The following is a 22,703-nucleotide window of genomic DNA, read 5'->3' as shown; positions in this document are numbered from 1 at the left end:
ATCTCGCGGCTCGTGAGTTCAAGCCCTGTGTCAGGCTGTGTGCTGACAGCTCAGAGCCTGGAGTTGCTTTGGATTCTGTCTCCCTCTCTCTCTCTGCCCCTCCCCTGCTCACACTCTGTCTCTGTCTCTCTCAAAAATAAATAAATGTTAAAAAAAATTTTTTAAATATACCTTAATGAATAATATATGTAATTGAGGAGCTTTAAACTCAAGTAGCTGATTGGGAACAATGATTATGTCTGTTGTTCATCTACTATTTCTAAACTGTTGCTTTCGTTTTGATTCTTCTGCACTGGTTTTCGGGCTTTTCTCCCTCGCTTTCTGGCTTTGGCTTCATTTGAACTTGGACTAAATGCCTATCTCTGGCGTCCCTTCCTCCCTCACGTGTACCAGAGTGTAAGTGCACTCGAAGAGTGGGTAGCTTGTGACAGGGAAGACGGTGCCAACACACGTGGCCACATCTCCTACCTCTCCTTTGCATGAACCCAAGGGGTCACTGGGTATCTACTGAGTCCCTGGCATGTCAGCTGACCACACAGCTCACCTGCGGACCAGAAATATTTTGCCTGCCCTTGTCTCATATTTCCTCCTTGCTTAGAAACTTCACTCTCCTTACTGTGTTTTGGCAAAACTCAATGTGCACCTCAGCTTGCTGTACTACAAAACTATCTTTCGGATACTTTCCTGTTGGGGTATATCTTGCGATGATACCAGAAGAGTATTAATTGTTCTCAGGGGGCTCTCGGGCAGTTTCCACGTGTGCAGCTACAAAACATCCCTTCATGCTACTTGTCACATGACTCCACCAGCACCTTTGTTCTTGAGTTTCCATCTGTCCTTCAGAGCATCCCTGGGTATCTCCGTCTGTCAGATGTAGTAGCGGTTGGTTTCTCCTGCTTCGTGAAAGTCAAGTTTTAGTTCCTCTGGTTCAAGTTTGCCTGAGACACACTGGATCCTTCTCTGGATACTTTTAGTTTCTTTTGTTTGTTTGTTTTATCACATCTGTTTTGTTTGCTGTCTTGTTTTTCTTATCTGAGAAAGTGCGGAAGGCTCACCCTTGCTCAACTACTCTTTGTTCATTTAAAAAAGTTCTGCTGAGGGGCGCCTGGGTGGCGCAGTCGGTTAAGCGTCCGACTTCAGCCAGGTTGCGATCTCGCGGTCCGTGAGTTCGAGCCCCACGTCGGGCTCTGGGCTGATGGCTCAGAACCTGGAGCCTGTTTCCGGTTCTGTGTCTCCCTCTCTCTCTGCCCCTCCCCCGTTCATGCTCTGTCTCTCTCTGTCCCAAAAATGAATAAACGTTGAAAAAAAAAAAAAAGTTCTGCTGAGGTGTTTAACGTTTCCTTTGTAGCTAGTTCCTGATATCAACCTTTTTTAAAAAAAATTTTTTTTAATGTTTATTTATTATCAAGAAAGAGAGATAGAGACAGAGCATGAGCAGGGGAAGGGCAGAGAGAGAGGGAGACACAGAATCCGAAGCAGGCTCCAGGCTCTGAGCTGTCAGCACAGAACCCGACTTGGGGCTTGAACTCACGAGCCGTAAGATCATGACCTGAGCCGAAGTCGAACGTTCAACCGACTGAGCCACCCAGGCACCCCATTCCTGATATCAACCTTAAAATACATTACTCTCAATTTAATCTTGCGTAAAGTTTTTTAATTAAAAAATTATTTGTAATAAAAATAGAGATTATATGTTTTACATTTATCTCAACTACAGTGTGTGTTTATATCTTTTATTGAGAGCAGCAGAACCAGAAAAACCGCAGTGTAAGACCCTAAAGAGAATCACATTTTAACCGAAGGAACAGAGCCCAGAAAATTGAAAGAAACTTGTGCAAACACGTTCTCGGCACAGCCCGACCATCGTCTCCATCACTGTGTGAGTCCTCTGACCGCTGAGATATTTGTTGTGCATTTATGTAGACTGAGGTATTTGAGCATGTATCTCAGACTCTGATTGCAGGAGGAGCTGCATGAAGTCCTTGGCACATCACATTTTACATCGATGTGTCATTTACAGGGACCTTCCCGGGCCTACTTCAGGTGTCCACCATGGCCTTGAGTAAGGTCGCGTCCAAGAAAGTGTCCTGTCTCTGCACAATGCAGATGGAAACACTGTGTCTGCTGATAAGATTCAGAATCCCTACAGACAGAGGCCAGCTATGGATGGGGGCGTTTTCACAAGCTAGAAACGTGTGACAGATGTCACACAGGCACCGTGTGTGGGACCCTTCCGGAAAAGTAGTGAACGAACGGTCCCCACGCTCCTTTGTGAGTGCACACCTGCTCGATTTTTGCCTCCAGCCATGGGCCGTGATGGACGCTGTGACCCTGCTCCTCTCCTCTCACCTGATCAATGGCACCATTACCATGTACCTGATTGTACATCAGGCAGCATAGAGATCTCTGATTAATCTCCTCCTGGTAGGTTCAAAAGATAGGAAAACCCCTAAGGGTTCCCATTTGCACTCCTTCTTTGCAGAGATCAGAGACAAAGAGTTCCTTCCTGTGTTATTCTTGTGTGTGTAAAAAGGATTTGTACAAGAAAGTCCCTGGTGTAAACAGTATTGAAAAATTGTTCTAAAGGATGAAAGCACCTGTAAGGATCTGACCCCAGGAGTGAGCCTTCACGCAGGCTGCATTGATGTAACCACCCGTGGGCTGCTCGCAAGGATACTCAGCACCCGGTATGAAAAATAAATAAATAAAATAAAAGCCAACATGATCATAAAATCAGGCTTTGCTTCTATATTTTAACATAAATTTAAAAAAAGAATGGCAGGTTTGAGACATTAGGATATAGGCACGGTGTATCCACTGAAATTAGAGACAAAATACATAGTGTGTTTCTATGGGCTCCGTGGACATAGTGAGTCAGGTCAGTGGGACTGCCTAGAACAGAGAAACCAAAGTATGGCTCCCACAGGGTAATGACATTGAAATCTGAAAACGCTCTCCAGTGTGCATCCCTTTAGGGTTGTGGCGACGGGATTTTTTTCCCCTGCTACATCAGAAAGTAGTTCAGTGTCGCATCTTATTCTCCCAACAGAAAATTTGCTCCGACTGTCATAACAATAATCTCTTTGGATCAGTGAACCATTAACATCTTAATCCCACAAAGCTCTGCTGTTGTTTCCAGGCCAAGGTTGGTAAAGAATGTTTGAGTCTTAAGCTGGGATGCCCCGGCAGCCGCCTAATGCGCTGACAATGTTCTAAAGATTATAGATAAATGTAGAGATTACAGATAAAGTGCTGGCCAAGACAGAAGCCCTCTGCTCATCTGCCCTCGCCCCCCAGACCAGACCCAGGTCACCATGCAAGCCACCTGCCCCCTTTCTCGTGCCTTTCCTGTCATGTGTAGGGACGATCAGTTGACCATTTAAGCCACCTTTAGGATGGAAAAGGGGGAGTGGAGGAAGATTTCAATGAATAATCTAAATGAAAAGTCCTTTCTGAGTTCACTAAACATTTTTACAGCCTTCCAATCCACATTAGTGCCAGTTACCCCACACGTGCGACATTTTCTAAAAAATTACTTATCGCCGGTAATCCTCGGTGCCATTTGAACACATGAACCCTCCTATCAACACGGATGCCACAGAGCAGCGTGTCTTGAAATGCTTTTCCATGAAAAATGGTGCTACAAATGGGATCCTGTGGATTAAAGAAAGGGCAGGGGCCTGTGGGTTTACCAAAGTAGGAGTTTCCATTTTTGTTTTTTACACCATGTCCCCACAGTGTGTAATACGCTAATGTTTATTGCAAATCTGCAGAAGCGTGGCTCTGTACGCGGGTGCGCGGTCGACTTTCGAATCACCACCTTCCGCACCTTCGTAGGATCAACTACCCAAAGTGAGTTTATGTGGGTGTCAGTTACCAATGGGGCTTTAACTGTTCTGTTTTGTCACCAAACATTTTACAACACGGTTCAAAGGCACTGATGGACTCCCGAGTCCTTTTTTTTTTTTTTTTTTACAAACAGCCACCATTTGTTTGAATCAGTGTGCCCTAAACTGCATAGTTTTGGGGTCTTGAGGGGAGGGATACATCTTCTGTAGAGTTGCTCTCACATTGGGATGAAATCCATTCCCTGTGTCCTACTGACCCTAGGCTGCCAAAATCATTTAATATGTATACCTAACATAGAACATCATACAAATTTCTGCCGAAACGTCAGCATATATTCTAAAATTTCTAGAGCACATCAGGCTAAGGACTGTACTCTATTACATCTTTTGCCAGTTAGCCATGATTTACGTCAATAAAAAGCCACAAAGAATCCAGGAGCACTTTCTTCCCGCCATGCGCCTATGGTAAGGTTAACTAAGAGAACGTCGAGGTACCATTTTTTTATTCTAGAAAAGTCTTTTTCTTCACTCTTTTCCATAAACCATGGCAATGGCGTCATTATTTTCTATCAGCTATTTTTATGGCCCTTTTGTTGTTTGTGTTTCTCTTTTTCATCTTCCCACGTGTCATATGCGAGGTTGTCGAAAAGTGCCAGAAAAGTGATTTCTTTACACGTGGGCCCATATCTGCCGCGCTTTGTGTAACTGGCAGAAAAAGAAAAGATTCAGCGAGGACACAGACTCTCGCCTGTTGCAGGATCCCCCGTGGACCCGAGCTGTGCCCACGAGGAGTGGTGGCTACTCTAAGGGTCAAAATACGGTCACTCTCACTTAGTGTGTTGTTCATGACTCCTGATGATGACACTTTCTTTCTTTCCTGTCCTCCCCCCACGACCATCGACGTAAAGTCCGGGGAAGATGAGAAGGGGGAAGAGAGTGCCGTCTGAAAGGGCCCCGTCTCTCCTGCTGCGCTGAACTTATTTCCAATGTACCCCAGCTTGTGCATCACGCCGGCCTCCGTTGTCTTTACGCGCCGTCCCGTGTTAATTAGTCTGCACTCTGTAACTGGCTCCGGTGCCCAGAATCCCTGGAGTTAATCACGTCAGGAGGGAGCTGACGTGTTAGCTCAGAGACTCTATACTACAGTACTAATGGTCCGACTTGGATTGCATTGTCTACAAATTCTGAATATAGCAAGCAGGATCCTGGGGAAGGCAAGTACTTGCTAAGCATTCAGGTACGGAAATCCAATACAATATGAAATTCCCTGTGTGTCTCCAGAGATTATAAAATGCATGCACTGGGGTTTCAGAAGGCACTAGAAAACATTTCAGAACATGCATTTTCAGTCTTTTTAACTTTTAGCTCTCTAGTGATTAGGTGGTGACGTCTTGTGGTTTTAATTTGCAATTTTCTGATGACTAATGCCGCTGAACACGTTTTACTTATGACCCATTTATGTCCATTTTTGTGGTGTATCTGTTCAATTCCTCTCTCCAATTTTTATAGACTGGTCATCTTTTTATTTCTAACTAGCAGGATTTCCTTGCATATTATAGATAAAAGCCCTTTACCAGATGTATCATAGATAACTGCGGTTTGCAATTCCATTACTTACAATTCCTTTCGATGAAAAGAAATGTTTGATTAGGATGAAGTCAAACTTACTTTTTCTGCTCGTCTATGTCCTGTTCTGGATCGTCTGTCCCGTTATTTACAAACACGTGGTCCAAACTGAGAGTTTTGAAGGTATTTTCCGGTCTTTTCTTCTAGAAGATTTATAGTTTGGGGTGTTTACATTTTGGTCTAAATTACTTGTTCTCCGGGTGGCAGGGGTCAAAGTTAATTTTTTTTCGGATCAATATCCTGTTATCTCAGCAGCAGTTTCTTGTAAGGACTTACCATTAGCTATTGAATTGTTTTGGAGACTCTGTCGTAAATCAAACGGCCAAATCAGCACGGGTATATTTTGGGACTCGACATCCATTCCTTGGACTATTTTTGTCTCTCTACAGTGTGCGTTCTCCCATTTTATTATTTTCATTAGAAGCTTGTCTTGACTATCCTAAGTGTTCTGAATTTCCGGTAAATTTGAGAATCATCTTGTCAGTTTCTATAAAAGAAAGCATACTGAAACTTTGATTTAGATTGCACAGAACATATGGATTAATTAGTGGAAAATGACATCTTAACAACGTTGAGTCTTCCAATTCATGAACATGGTACAATTCCCCAGTCTTTAAGGTCTTTGTGCTTTCCCTTTAACGTTATCTTGTAGTGGTTTTGTTTTGTTTTTTTATGTAGTGTGACATGCTCTAGCTTTTTCAAGAGTTTCCCTTAAGCAGTTGCTGGTTTTGCTGCTACTGTAAATGCTATTTTTTTTGTCATTCCCCCATTGTTCACAGCTAATACAAAGAAATACAGTTGATCTTTATATAGTGACCTTGTATACTGGAACCCTGCTGATTTCAATTATTACATCTAGTAGTTTGTAATTTCTTTTTTATTTTTCTTGTGTATACAGTTAGGTGGTGTGCAAATAAAGTTACTTCTTCCTTTCCAGTCTGTATAAACATCATTCCTTATTCTTGACATATTGCTTTGGCTAAAGACTTCTTTCCAACCTTGCACTAAAGTAAGAACTGACACCCATGTCCTGTACCGTGACTGACAAATGTACCTCTGCTTGATGTCAGCTGAACCTTACTCCTTGATGTCACATATCAGGTTGAGTAAATAATCTTCTATTTCCAGTTTGTTGAGAGGTTTTTTCATGAATGAGTTTTGATTTTCTCAAATGCCTTTAATGCAACTATTGAGAAAATCATGTAGATCTTCTTTAAGAGTCTATTAATATGTAGATTATATTCAGTGATTTTTCAAATGTTCAGTCAAAATTGCATTCCTCAGATAAACTAGCTCATAATATTTAGTCATTTTTAAATGTTGCCAGATTTGATGACCTATTTCTTCTTAAGGATTTTGGTGTCTATATTCATGAAAATATTGGCACGGAGTTTTCTTGTAATGTATATATGTATGATTTTGGTATCAGTAAATACTGCCCTCATTAAATGCATTTAATAATGTTCCAAAACATGTTTCTTTCTTTTTTTTTTAAGTTTATTTATTCTGAGAGAGAGAGAAAGCACGAGTTGGGGAGGGGCAGGGAGAGAAGGTGAGGAAGAATCCCAAGCTGGCTCTGTGCTGACAGCACAGCCCGATGCGGGGCTCGATCCCACGAACTGTGAGGTCATGACCTGAGCCGTAAAGTTGGACACTTAACCGACTGAGCCACCCAGGCGCCCCAAAATGTATTTCTGGTAAACACTGCCTATTTCTTTGATCAAATCTATCAGTAAAGCCCCTGAACTTATACTAGAATGTTCTTTGCAGAAGAGTTTTTAATGATGAATTTAATGTATTCAAATTACTTTCTTGAGTAGTCTTTTCTCGTTTCTCGTTTGCTCTGTTGTCCAAACAGACATTCTCCACCTACGAATTGCTTAGACTCTATCTGGTGTAATTTTCTTTTTTTTTTTTTTTATTTTATTTTTTTTTTAATTTTTTTTCAACGTTTTTTATTTATTTTAGGGACAGAGAGAGACAGAGCATGAACGGGGGAGGGGCAGAGAGAGAGGGAGACACAGAATCGGAAACAGGCTCCAGGCTCCGAGCCATCAGCCCAGAGCCCGACGCGGGGCTCGAACTCACGGACCGCGAGATCGTGACCTGAGCTGAAGTCGGACGCTTAACCGACTGCGCCACCCAGGCGCCCCGTGTAATTTTCAAATGAGTCGGACATAAACATACTCTATTGCTGTGTGTCTACGGCTTGTCTCATTAGGTCATTATTTATTTCTACCTGCCTGTGCAGAAGCTAGCTGAGGATTGTTAGGTCCTAATCTTGCCTCAAATAATGGCATAACTGCTATACCCGTTTGTAGTGGTAGCTCTTCAGTTTATAGCATAAAACCATCAGTTGTCACGGACGACCTTCGCATATAACGTAGGAACACTCCAACGTTATACTGTACTTTGCCAACCCTGGTTTTCTGCTCTCACTGCCACACGCTTTGAATCTAGATCCGTTATAAACTCAACAATGCATCGCTGTTACGTTTTCATTAAAGAGTCAATGGTCATTTTAAACAATGAAAAAGATAGGGAGAAAGTCTCTTAAGTTTCTCCCCACGTCTACAATTTCTGGTTCGTTTCTCCCCGCTGATAAAGCTTCCAACTTCTTTTAGCATTTCTCAGAGTGCAAGATTGCTGGCAACGTTTTCTCTCAGCTTCCAGTTTTCTAACAAAGTTCTTACTTCTATTCATTTTTCTATCGGCTTTCCTGGGATATAACATACCCATAATAATAATATACCACCAGTTGAAAGTTTACAGTTTGATGAGTTTCGAAAACATACGTAGCCATGTGACCACCAGACCATCATTGTAAAGAACATTTTTTTGGTCACCTCCAAATTTCCATCCTGCTCCTTTACAGTTAATCTCTCCCATCCCAGCTGGCCCTACCCAACCATATATCTGCTTTTTATCACCATAATATTCTACAGTACAAAATCCCATGTACATGAAGTTATACAATATGTAATCTCTTATGTCTGACCCTTTCACTTAGAAGAATACTTTAGAAATTCTTCCAGGGTGTTTCATGGATTAGCAGTTTATTTCTTTTTTCCTGAATAATATTCTTTGGTATGAATATAAGTACAGTTGGGGCACCTGGGTGGCTCAGTCGGTTGAGCATCTGACTCCAGGTCGGTTATGATATCACGGTTCATGGGTTCGAGCCCCACGTCCCACAGCTCAGAGCCTGGAGCCTGCTTCAGATTCTATGTCTTCTTCTGTCTCTGCCGCTCCCCCACTCATGCGCTCTCTCTCTCTCTCTCTCTCTCTCTCTCTCAAAAATAAACATTAAAAACAGAAATTTATAAAAATATATAACTACGATTTATTCATCCATTGACCAGTGTGACTTCTATCATTTCATTAAGGAATAAATTAATCATATGGTAAAGGTATGTTCAACTTTGAAAGAATTGGCCAAATTATATTCCAAAGTGGCTTTACTACTTTACATTCAAGCCACGGTTTATGAGATTCCCAGTTATACCTCATTCTCCCCAAAATTTGGCGTATCTCCTGACTGGTTGCAATTGTAGAGTGTATTTAGTACAATCTACAGTGATTTTAGCTGAGATTTCACAAATGACTAGTTATATTGACTGGGTTTTTTTAAGTTTATTTATTTATTTGACAGGGAAAAAGAGCACAAGTGAGGGAGGAGCAGAGAGAGGGAGAGAAAGAATCCCAAGCAGGCTCCACACTGTCAGCACAGAGCCTGATGCAGGGCTTGAACTCAGGACTGTGAGCTCACGACCTGAGCCGAAATCAAGAGTCGGGTGTTCAACCTACTGAGCCACCCAGGTGTCCCTTGATTGTTTTTTTTCTTTTTTAATGTTCTTCTTTGCCATCAATGTATTTTATTTTCTGAACTATCTATTCAAATTTTTCCCATTTAAACTGTTATGGTGTGTCCCTTCCTTATTGAATTGAAAGGTTCTTTATAAATTCTAGATACAAGTTCTTAATTAGATAAATGTTTTTAAAATACTATCTCTTATACTGCGGCTTGTCGTTTCTTCTATTAAAAGTGACTTTTGAAGAACATTTTGTGTTTCTTTTTAATTTTGTTGAGGTTCAGCTCATTTGTATTTCCTTTTGTGGTTTTGGCTTCTTATGTCAGACCAGAAATCTTTTCTTGCCTTTTCCAAGACATGACGATATTCTCCTATGTATTACTCTGGACGTTTTATTTACTTAACTCTTACATGTAAATCCATGATCCATTTTAAATTATTTTTATCATATGAAGTAAGGGTTGATATATATATATATGTATATATATGTATATATATACACACATATATACGTATATATATGTATATATATACGTATATATATATAATTATACATTATGTAATGTATTATATAAATTATGTTGTATATATAATGTATTATATATTAAATATATAATATAAATACATATATGTGTGTATATATATATATGTATAATTTTTTTCAGGACCATCTCTTGGGAGATCGTTCTTTCTCCATTGAACTAGAATGGCATTGTTATTATCAACTGGCCGTAGATGTTTGAGTCTGTATCTGGATTTCCTAATCAGTGTCCTTTAATCTATACATCTGTTTTTATACAAACACTGTGGTGTCTTTATTAATGAAATTTCATATTATGTCTATAAATTATACACCATCCAGCTTTGGTCTTCTGCTTAAAATTGTTTGGACCATTTCTAGGTTATTTGTATTATCACACAAATTTTAGAATCAGCTTGTAAATTTCTAAGTAAAAATCCTAATTCTTTAAAAAAATTTTTTTTAGAAATTTTTTTAAAGAAATTTTTTTAAAGAAATGGGGCTCAAACTCATGACCCTGAGATTTAGTATCAATGCTTTATGGACTGAGACAGCCAGGTGTCCCATCCCTACTGGAACTTTAATTGGAACTACTTAAATATTTCAATTCTGTGGAGAATTACACATGAACATTGTTGAGTCTTCTAATCCATGAATATGGCGTATTGCTCAATATACTTGGATCTTCTTGAATTTCTGTCCACAATGTTTGGTGTTTCTCAGTAGGCATATATCCTACAAATTTTGCTAGAATTATCCCTAAGAATTCATGTGTCAGATATTTTTGTAAATGCTTCTGGCTGCTGAATTTCAATTTCCATTTTTTTCAGAACAGATATTTTGGAATACGATTTATGTATGATATTGATCTTGTAGCCTGTAATATCACCAGGCTTGATTGTTGGCACTGGATGGTTGCATTAGTCATGGTAGTCGTAGTTGTCATGGTAGTAACAAAATCTTGGGAATTTTCCAAATTAAATTGGGTTCACTCTTTTCAAAAAATTTTTGGGGCACCTGGGTGGCTCAGTCAGTTGAATGTCCCATTTTGGCTCGGGTCATGATCTGGCAGTCTGTGGGTTCGAGCCCCACGTCGGACTCTGTGCTGACAGCTCAGGGCCTGGAGCCTGCTTCGAATTCTGTGTCTCCCACTCTCTCTCTGCCCCTCCCCCGCTCATGCTCCGTCTCTCTCTCTCTCTCTCTCTCTCTCTCTGTCAAAAATAAATAAACATTAAAAAATTTTTTCCTGCCTTATTGTACTTTCTAAGGCATCTAGTACAATAAAGAACAGAATTGGTTCACCCATGAGCCTCCCTTTTCTAAAACAAATGCCATCAAATGATGGCCGTGTTGGACTGTCTTTGTCCAAAACCTGACAACAATGGCCTCAGGCATTTTGTCCAGTTTCACAGGTGTCAGGAGGGGGAGGCCCCAGCCCCATGCCTGTTACCCCATTACAGCTGGGAGCCACGTCGAGAATCCCTAGCAAGTTTCAAAGGAAAGTGATACTTCACAATAGAGAAGTGAGAGGTGAGAGGATATACCTTTGTCTTGTTCCTGATCACTGTGGAAATCAATCAGTCCTTCACCACATAGTATGATATAGCTGTAGATTTTTGTTGCTGCCATGCTTTCCTTATATTTCTAGTTTTCTGAGAGGATTTTTAAAGAATGAATATTGAGTTTTGTATTAACAAACATTAGTTTTTTTTCTCTACATTTTAAAAGTGGTCCGGTAACTTTTCCTTTTTTAATCTGTTCTTAGGGTGTATTAAGTTGGTTCATTTTCAAAAGTTGAAACCACCTTGCATTCATGCGATAAACGCCACTTGGTCATGATGAATTTTGCGTATTGCTGGATCCCGTATGCTAGTACTTCCTTAAAAATGTTAAGTCTAGGATAAGTAAACTGGGCTCCAGCCAGACAATGGAATATTATCCAGCGCTAGAAAGAAACACGCTCTCACGCCATGAGGAGACATGGAGAAAACTTAAATACACATTATTGAGTGAAAAGAAGCCACTTTGAAAAGCCTGCATACTGTATGATCCCAACTGTGTGACATTCTGGGAAAGGCAAAACTATGGAGCAGTGAAAAGATCACTGGTGGCCAGAGGTTGGGGGAAGGGGGTGGTAGGTAGAGCAGAGGATTTTGGGGGCAGTGAAACTACTCTGTGTGACATCATAGTGGCGGATACACGTCACTATACACGTGTCTAGACCCGTGGACTGCACAACACCAACCGTGACCACTAATGTAAACTGTGGACTCTGGGTGATGACGATGAGTCTGTGCACCAAATGTGCCACCAGGTAGGGGTGTTGATGGTGGGGGCTTGGGGGGGGGGGGCGTGGGGACAGGAGGTGTGCGGGAAATCTCTGTACTTTCCTCTGAATTTTACTGTGAACCTAAAACGGCTCTGAAACTATAAATCCTGTTAAAATTATCGAGTCCCTATTGATAAAGGATAATCCTCTGTGATTTCATTTTCTTGTAATGTCTTTATGGTTTAATGTCAGGTGAATGCTAGCATTATAACGTGAAGGATTTGTACGAGAATTTGTATTATTTTTTTTCTCTGGATGTTTGATAGATTTTACCCCTGAAACTGTACACCAACGTTTCCTTTGTGGGGAATATTTTAACTAAAAATTTAATTTCTTTAATAGATGCAGGGCCATTCATGCTTTGCTTTTCTTAAATGAGTTTTGGTAATTTCTTGTCTGCCAAGGAGTTTGTAGTTCATCTACTGGCAGAGAACGGTTCCCCCCTATTTTTCCTGTATTGGCTGTGGCACCTGACGTCCCTACTGCCACTCCTGATATTAATAATTTGTTTATTCTTCCTTTCTTACTTTGTTAATTATTACAGATTCCAATTTATCAGATTCACTGATCGTTTCAAAGAACGAGGCTTTGGGTTCTGTAATTTCACCATTGCTTTTATTTCAATGGGGTTGATTTCTGGTCTCATCTTTACTCTTTCTTTTTTTTTTTTTTTAATTTTTTTTTCAACGTTTATTTATTTTTGGGACAGAGAGAGACAGAGCATGAGCGGGGGAGGGGCAGAGAGAGAGGGAGACACAGAATCGGAAACAGGCTCCAGGCTCTGAGCCATCAGCCCAGAGCCTGACGCGGGGCTCGAACTCCCGGACCGCGAGATCGTGACCTGGCTGAAGTCGGACGCTTAACCGACTGCGCCACCCAGGCGCCCCTACTCTTTCCTTACCTATACTTGCTTCACATTTATTTTGTTCTTGATCTAGTTTATGAAGGTCTGTACTTTTCCCACTGACATTAAAGCTTCCTTCTTATCTAATACAAGCATTCACTCTATGAATTTCCCTCCCAAAACTACATTAGCAAAACACCTCAGATTCTGGTTTACTATGTTTTACTTTCCTTCGGTGACACATAGGCTGCATCTGGTCACCTCCCCGTGAGCCACTGCCTGGAGGGGGGACAGGGTTGTACTGGGGGCCACGCTGCTACGTGTTGTCTTTATGGGGGCATTTCTCGTGTTTAATCTTGATGCCCCGATCTGCCATGAGATGTTGACTTTCTCCACTCTGTCCGGGCTAAGACTGCAACAGATGCTCTGCCGACTTGACCTCTAGAATCTCCGTTTCATTGTTAACCTCAGAGCAGCCCTTCCTTCTGTGGTTTGCTCTCCCTCTGTGCACGGGACTCTACACGGCTCCTTATTCCCCGGGGTACAGGAAGCCCCACACATTTAAGCGCCTCACCTCAAACTCTGAACTCTGCCTCTCAGCTCAGTGGGATCACAGCACTCCGCCTGGACTCCAGATTTTGTCCTGTAGTGGGAAACTGTCCCCACACCAAGAGCCACTGTGACTGTGGCGCTCACCCATGAGCCTCCCTTTTCTAAAACAAATGCCATCAAATGATGGCCGCATTGGACTGTCTGTCCAAAGACTGACAACCATGGCCTCGGGCATTTTGTCCAGTGTCACAGGTGTCAGGAGGGGGAGGCCCCAACCCCATGCCTGTTACCCCATTACAGCTGGGAGCCACGTCGAGAATCCCTAGCAAGTTTCAAAGGAAAGGGATACTTCACAATAGAGATGCTATTTTCTCCCACTAAGTGTGATTTTCTGTATTGTGCATGGGGGGGGGGGGAGCCCAAAACAAAAATGCAAAAATCTGTCACATCTGTCCCTTGTCCCTTGTCCAGCACATCTGTCCCTTGCAGCCTCACGTTCACGGTTCACTTGGAGAAGAGTCCCGGGAACACCTGGCACCGTGCACACCTCGCCGGAACACTGACAGCTCCAGAAACCATGCCAGCGCCCGTCACGGAAATGTCACATTTCAGGGACAGCTCCAGCGAGGACCATCCGCTGCCCCGTTTCCAAAATGATGGCAATAACCACAGAACGGCAGCATTCGGAGGACAGGGAAGGAAAAGGCACGTGGCCCGGTGAAGCAAGCCGTATCCACCTGATGGGGGGACGCTGGGGGACACATCTGGTTCTCACCCTGCTCAGGGCAGCACAATCTGCAAGTCTGCAAAATCTGGGAGTGAGTGCTTTAAAAAAGCGGGTCGTAAATACCTGGTCGCACGTACAGTTATGTAAACACGCTAACAAGTGTTACGATAAACAGCGCGTTTTACTCACAGAAATTCAGTCTTCATGTAGAGGAGGATAAAGAAAAGCTTCAACTTTCAGTCAGAATTCGTACAGAATTAAAGTAAGTCCTTGTCCTCTACACAAGCCAGGCCTGAGCTTATGAATGAACCAGGGAGCCAAGGGTCATCAGGAGTCCTGCCCAGGAGGTACTGACAGACACAGTTTTCCGGTTCTCCGTGTGGAACAGCGTAGACTCCGACGGCACCTTTATCCAAACAAGTTCCAAGTGCAAAGAGGGGGAACGGTATTTCCCACTACATTGTAAACTAAAAGCAGCATACGTTTATTTTTGAGCAACGTGCTTTAAGGAAAGAGCCTAAGGCACGGAAATCTCAAAGCAATGCAGAGCGTTTGGCTCTTAAATTCTGTCCGCGACACGGTGTATTTCGCTCATGGCATTATCGCAGCATTGACTTGCCCTGTGACCTCGCTGACGCGTTTGCTCACCGGCTGGCCGTCGGCTGGGACGGTGGAAGGGACTAACCTGTGGCTTTTTCGCCGCGGACCGTGCTGGCCTGGTGGCAGCAGTCCACGAGCAGCAGGACGGTCAAGTCTCCCTGCGGAGGCACCTTCCCAGGCTGCGTTTGCACCAAATGTGCCATTGAGTATCCCTGGGACTGGCCGAGACCCGACTGCACACGGGTCATACCACCCACAGTCCGTGCGGACCCATCCGCGCCCCTCCCTATTGTGAATCGACTCCTGAGGACCAAGGCCGCGTGTCCCCCCTACCATGGCGTCAAGCTCCCAGTCCGGGGTCTCGTCATCCACCCGGTGCCCACGTGCAGCTTCTTGGAGGCCAACCCCTCCTGATTTAGAGACCTAGGATCTAAAAGATTAGTTCCCGGTCCTTCACCCCTGTGTGACATTCCTGGAAACGGTGGGACGTGGGGACAGGGTTCTTGCCACAGACATCCCCACCGGAGCAGAGGGACGGGACGTGCCGTAGCTCCTGGTCCATGACGACTCTGAAATCCCTGCCACGCCACAGTCAGCGGGGCTGGCCCGGGGGACCCGCAAGTCCGGCGTCCCTCAGGAAGCCCCAGCTCCGGGTCCCTCCTGCTCTTCCGAGGGCCTCTCCGGGCCGGCCTGCTGCCCGCTCTGGTCCTTGGCGTCGCCAAGGGGCTCTTATAACCACCCTTCAGGAAGACGGCCTTCCTTTTGCACGGGAACCGGCGGGTGTGCAGATGAGAGGCCTTCTCGCCTGGCTTCCCGCTTGTAGAAGACGGGGCCCTCTCTGGTCCGAGCGGGCATCGCATTCTGGTGCCCAACACTCCTAAGACCGTGCGCGCTCTTTGCATTTTACAGCTCCGTCCGCCCAGTCAACGAAAGCCGCGTCCCCGGGGGCCTGCGGGACCTCTCTTTCTCCGGCTGTCTTGCAGCTCTTTCTGGTGGCGCTCTGTCGCCCCGTGTGGACCCGCGGGCCTGCTCCCCCCTGCACGAAGGGTCCCGCGGCACCCCCTCACCCCAGGTGTCACATCACCTCACGAGCCCTCTGCCAGCTCTGGAGCCTGGGCACGAGAGCTTGTCTCACCCTCTAAACCAGCGGGTCCTGGCGTTCCACACCCCCAAGCCCACGTGAAGACTGAACAACTCGCCTCTTCTTCTCTTCTTTCCATCCCACTCCTGCGGTGTCCCCTCACAGACGGCTGAAGAGCCAAGTGGGCGGCCAGCGTGGGAAACCCCCTGGCAGCCCCCTGAGACCTGGTTTGCCACGTCACCCTGGCGGCCCCCCGAGTCCGCCTGTGCGTTTTCTACCAGTCAGGTTAACAGAAGCGTCACCCCCGCCGCTGTCGTCGCCTCTACAAGACCCAGGCCACCATGGCCCCCTCTCCGCAGAGCACTTTTACACCCAGCCTCCACCAGTCGTCAGCCCTTTGTTCTTCCAGCCTGTGTCCCCAGCCCCCGCTCACTGCCTGGCCCCAAAGCCAGCGTCACACGTTTCGGTTTTTTGCCGTTGCTTTGTCCATCATCTTACTTCCAGGAACCTGTTTCTCCATCAGTTTGCTTTTGCTTTTCGCCTTGAAACGGGTGGTTTAGCCCGACTATGAATTCACCTCGGCCTGAGCTCGGCTGGACCCCGCTTCTCTGCGGCGGTCATTGATGCGTCCGTGGGCAACCTGGAAGTCAGCCAGACCTGGCTGGCCGAGGGACACGCCGACCGGCGAGCCTACCTCCGCCCCGTGTGGCACCTCGTTCTCAGCAGAACAGCCTCTCCCACACGGAGGAAGAGCTTTAAGGAGACGCCGGGCGCCTGGTGAGGGCCGGCCCGGAACTCCGCACGACACCTGCCCCACATCTGACGGGTCACCGCAAGTCAAAGACCAGCCTGGCTGGTGGAAGAGACCCTTCTTCTGATGGCAAGGGTGGCAAAGCTCGGTCCACTCGCGTGCACCACAGACTGAACCCAGGACTTGGTTTTGGTGGGAACTACGCGAGTAAGAGAAGGAGATGGGACAAAAACAAGAAAACCGCTCTGTCGGTGCGTGTTTGAATTCTGCCAAGAAACACTCCGGGGAAGCCACCACCGTATCTTTCTGCGTGTTTTTTAACACTTAGCTTTTCTCTGCTCTTTCTCCCTACTTCTCTGCCCCCGCCCATGACACAGCTCATCACAATCTTAAAGAATTGACGTGGCCAACGTGTAGGGGAGAATCGAGATCTGAAGCAACTTGTTTCTTCCACTGTGAGCCATGGGAAAAAACTCCAACTTTGCCGTCCATAGAATATTATTATGGCTTGGGGCACAGATGCTTTTGTTTAAAAATGACATGTGTCCAAACAATGAAATACTTTGAAATGTCATAAAACTCACAGCAACACTTACACTTCAGTTGAAAATCAAAACAAATTCCTGGCTGGAACAAATTTCTGTGTGATGCGTGAGTTTTTCCCCAAAGTCAACTTCTGTGGGATAGTAAGGTTGATATGCTGACCTCTGTTTGAATGAAGCGATTAAGGGGTTGTTGCCTGGCAACAGAGTTAGCATGTTTGATGTTCGTTTCAGGGAAGTTCACATCTGGATATATTTTTAAGAGATACTCTGATTCAGGTAAAAATAATAATTTGCTATTACCATGGTTTGTTTCTGATGGCTGTCAAAATCATAAGAACAAATGGTACAGGTTGGCTTGAAAATAATAGCTGCCTTTGGGATACGTGAAGCTTCTGGACCCATCTCATAAATCCCAGTGGAAACGGGTCCCTCGGGACGGTGGTTGATGGGTTTGAATCTGCTGTGTGCTTCATTTCCCTTGTCCATCTTTCACGTGTTCATCTTCTTTGTATTACGTTTCCTGTTTCTACACCAACTTCTGCTCCAACTCAGGCTCGTCAGGCAAAAACGATGTTTGACGCTGAATACCTATCTGGTCTGCCCCTGACGTTGTTAAATGCAATGAAAACCCGTCCCCTTCATACTGATCTCTTGCGTACCGTCGTGGGAATATAATGTTTGTGACTCATCAGGTAGCAAAGTGGTCTAGCTTTTAAGCATGCGTCACTTTAAGACTTTGACAGCTAAAACCGTAAAATACAATGCAGCAATATGTCTATTGTTTACACTTATGGCACCGAAAATGTGCCGGTTTAGGGCCATAAAAAGAAGAATGAAAAGTGGTATAATTACTTTCATCGTGACAGAAAATTTAAAAAAAGTAAAGCTTCTCCGAGTGAATTGTCGTGAACGAATTTGCTGAGTCTTTTCCTTATTAACTCATTTGGTTTTTATGCAGCAAACAACTCACGGCTTAAACACCACGCTAATGTCTTGCTCAAGTACTAGGAACACAAGATTAACTAAATTGCTAACAATAAAGTAAAGAAAAAGAATGTGAATGCTGGAAGCCATGCTTAAAAAATAAAAATTAACAGAAGGGCACAAAATTGAGGGAAGTAAGAAGACTGAATCCCATTTTAACTTAAGAGACTCCGCCTGAGCAATTTTTCTCTTTCTTCTATCTACACACAATGCCTCTGAATCAACTGGGCAAAGCCAGCATCCCGAGCTCCCACCCCGTCCCCACGGTCCTGTGACACTTGCGCGGATGACTTCATTCTCCTCTACAGCCTGCCTTTGATCATTCGCCGTCAGGATGCTCGGCCCAGAGGTAGGTTCTGGAAGGAGAGCTGCGTACCTCTAACCGGCCTTCCAAGGTGCCGGATCACAGCCCGTCTCATTACCGCCACACTCCACGTGCCGGTCTCACTAGACACAGCACGGAGTACCAATAATCCACATCATTAGGGCTCTGAAGTCAAATTGCTTCCATTAAAAGGCAAATGTCATGATAATGTTCTCGCAAATCTATTAGAAAATAGATCTTAAAGCGTTTTATTGTTGTTATCGGTAGTCCTTTATTTTCAAAACAGATTAGTATTTATTTTCTTTGTAACAGATGCTGTAGTTTCAGGAACTTACATTGACATTTAAATATCCATATCTTACTCTGTAGGGAAAATTCAGACTCTCCATCAGTGTAACGTAATGTTATGTCTTTCCAGGAATGAAGACGTGTGTTGTTAGACAATCACAGTTTCACTGGACCGTTCTCTAAGTTCTTCGTGTATGTATTTCAAGCATTCTCTTCAGAAAAAAATGTGCACCAAAGAATGGTAACCAACTGGGGTGGCTGGGTGGCTCAGTCAGTTGAGTGTCCAGCTCTTGTTTTCGGCTCAGGTCATGATCCCAGGGTCATGGGATCGAGCCCCGCATTGGGCTCCACACTGAGCATGGAATCTGCCTGGGATTCTCCCTCTCTTTCCCTCTGCCCCTTCCCCCCACCTTCTTTCTTTCTAAAAATAAATTTTAGGGGTGCCTGGGTGGCTCAGTCAGTTAAGCATCTGACTTCCGCTGAGGTCATGACCTCATAATTCATGAGTTTGAGCCCCGTGTCGGGCTCTGTGCTGACAGCCCACAGCCTGGCACCTGCTTCAGATTCTATGTCTCCCTTTCTCTCTTTTACCCTCCCCTGCTCGTACACTGCCTCCTTTTCTCTCTGCCCCCCACCACTGCTTGCACTCTCTCTCTCCTTCAAAAATAAACATTAAAAAATTTTTAAACAAACTTTAAAAAAGAATAACAATCAACTGACATCACTATAATTCATGTGAAAATTGCCAGAAATATGACATATTACAGGAGCCCAAATAAGTCAGAAGTAATCAAATTTAAAATAATTGCATAGAATTCATCAAGGGAATGTGAAATTTTAAAAAAACAATGCAGTTTACGAAGCTCACAGTTGCCTCTTTGCAAGTTGTCCTGGTTGTTCGGGCTGGAGGAAGGTTGGCTGAACTACACACACTGATCTCTCACGGTTCTGGAGGCTGGAGGCTGGAGCCTCGATGCCAGCTCTGTTGGGTTCTGGTGAAGGCTCCTCCCAGGTTTGCAGGCGACTGCTTTCTTGCTGTGTCCTCGTACATAAGGGAGAAAGAAACTGTATCCCCTCCTCTCATAAGGGCGCTGACCCCCAAATCAGGGCCCCACCCTCATGAACTCATCTAAATCTAATTACCTCCCAAAGACCCCATCTCCAAATGCCATCACACTGGAAGATAGGGCTTCCAAATATGAATCTGGGGGAGAAGCAGTGAAATTCATCCCATGACACAAGTTTTAAAAAATAAGCGATTCAATATGTCAAGATGTCAGTTCTTCCCAACTCGATCTATAGATTCAGTGCAATCGCAATCAAAATCCTAGCAAGTTACTTTATGGATATTGACGTATGGATTCTAAAGTTTAAATGGAAAGGCAAAGGACCCAGAATAGCCAGCGCAATATGGAGGAAGCAGAACAAAGTCAGAGGACTCACACTGCCTGACTTCAAGATGTATTGTAAGACTACAGTAATTATGATACTGTGGTACAGGCAAAAGAAGAGACTAACAGATCAATGGAACAGAATGGAGAAGCTAGAAATAGACCCAGATAATTATAGCCAATTGATGTTTGACAAAGGAGCAAAGGCAATTCAAGTGGAACAAAGATAGTTTTTTCAACAAGTGGTACTAGACCAGATGGATATTCACACGCAAAAAAAAAAATGAGTCTAGACACTGACCCTACATCTTTTTCAAAAATTGATTCAAAACGGATTGTTGATCTAAATGTAAAATGCAGAACTATAAAAGTGCTGGAAAATAACACAGGAGAAAACCCAGGTACTTTGGGTATGGCAATGATTTTTTTGTAGACGACATTGAAATTTCAATCATGGAAGACATAATTGATGCGGTGGGATTTATTAAAGTTAGACTCTTCTGCTTTACAATAATAATATCAGGAGGAGAAAAAGAAAGGCCAAAGACTGAAAAAGAAATTGCAAAGGACACATTTGATAAAGGATTGGTATCAAAAATACACACACACACACACACACACACACACACACACACACACCTCTTAAAATCCAACAGTAAGAAAAAAAAAACAATTAAGAAATGGGCAAAGAAAATGAACAGACACATCACCAGAAATACATGGGAGGTAAATAAGTATCTGAGAAAGTGCTCGACACAACCTGTCATCAGGGAATCACAAGTTAAGTCAATAATGCGACACCGCTCCATACGTTGTAGAATAGCTAAAATCCAAAACCCTGACAACACCAAGTGCTGGCAAGGATGTCGAGCAGCAGGGACTCTCACTCACTGCTAGTGGGAATGCAAGACGGTGCAGCCGCTTTGGAAGACAGCTTGTTAGTTTTGTCTACACACATCTTAGAAAGTGTTTTCTTATAAAACTATTACTGTATACATCAGGGGTCTTGCTCCTTGGTACTTACCCAGTGAATTGAAAACACGGTCACACAAAATTCTGCATAAAGATGTTTACGGCAGCTTTGTTTATAATGGTCAAAATTTGGAAGCCACCAAGACGTCCTTCAGTAGGTGATGGATGGACAATGGAATAGTATTCAGCGCCAAAAATAAATGAGCTCTCAAGCCATGAAGAGACACGAAAGAACCTTGAATGCGTATGACTAAGTGAAAAGAAGCCAATCTGAAAACTCTCCACACTGTCATTCCAAATCTATGACACTCTGAACAAGGCAAAGCTGTAGGGACGGTAAAAAGTTCAGGGATTGCAGGGGCTGGAGGGAGGGACGAATAGGCATAGCAGAGGGGTTTAGGGCAGGGAACATACTCTGTCTAATACTGCAGTGATGGAGTAATGTCACTATACATTTGTCCAAACCCATAGAATGTACGAGCCAGAGCGAACCCTCATGTCAGCGAGGGGCTTTAGTCGATACTATTGTATGAATATTGGCTGAACACGTGTAACACCACAGTGAAAGATGTTAAAAGAGAAAACTCGGGGCCATAAATGGTATGTGGCTTCTTTAACTGAACGATGCTGTCTGTCTCCCGTGTCTACAGTCTTCAAGCCGCCAAGTGTTCCCTGGGAGCCCGCTCCACCCCACCCCCGGCTCCACTGGAACCCCGATCTTCAGAAGATCCAACTGTAGGTGTGTGTTGGGCGGGGCTGGCCTCGGCCTCCTGGAGCTCCCAGGCCTCTGCAAAGTGGTGGCCTCCTGGCACCCAAGCACCCTGTCCCCCATCCCTGCCTCAGTCGAGAGCCTCCGGCTTCACTGTGTCTGAGTTCAGGGGGTGGTCTGGGGCTCTCACACTCAGCTTTCCCTCTGAAACCCATTTGGCCTGAACCACACCTGTGTTGGGTTCCGTGATTATTTAATGGCATATTCTCCATTAACTCATCTCTGTCATGAAGTTCAAAGTCAACTCCTCCCGAAGTTTTAGTCAAACCAGAGCAAAGGGTTGAAGGATTCCCCCTGGCTCTTTAGTTCCGTGAGCACAGAGCCACTGCCCCTCCCCCAGAACGCGTAAGACTGGTGGGGATGCTGGGGTCCCAACATGGGGAGCATGTCCCCGGGGCCCAGGCAGGTCACCTGGACTCCGAAAGCCCCAAAGATGCCCCCCACACCTGCGTCTGCGCTGGGTGTCCGCTCAGGCTCTATGCTGCTCCGGCCCTATAGATCTGGCCCGAACAGAGGGGAGGGAAGGAAAACAAACCCTGTGACTCCTCATGGCCTGAACAAAGCTCGCGGCAGTGTCCCGCTAGGAGACGTCACGTTGGTCGGACATGGCCACTTAAGCGCCTGACAGATCACTCCATCAGGCGGGCCACCTCCTCTGCCCACGTCCCCTGGACGCAGCGACGTGAAACGGTCTGCGGGTTGGGAAGGCAGCTCGTTACATTAATACACGGGCAGCGGC

Source organism: Lynx canadensis, chromosome B4, assembly GCF_007474595.2.
Source record: "Lynx canadensis isolate LIC74 chromosome B4, mLynCan4.pri.v2, whole genome shotgun sequence".
Lineage (NCBI taxonomy): Eukaryota > Metazoa > Chordata > Mammalia > Carnivora > Felidae > Lynx > Lynx canadensis.
This window is presented reverse-complemented; position numbering follows the sequence as displayed.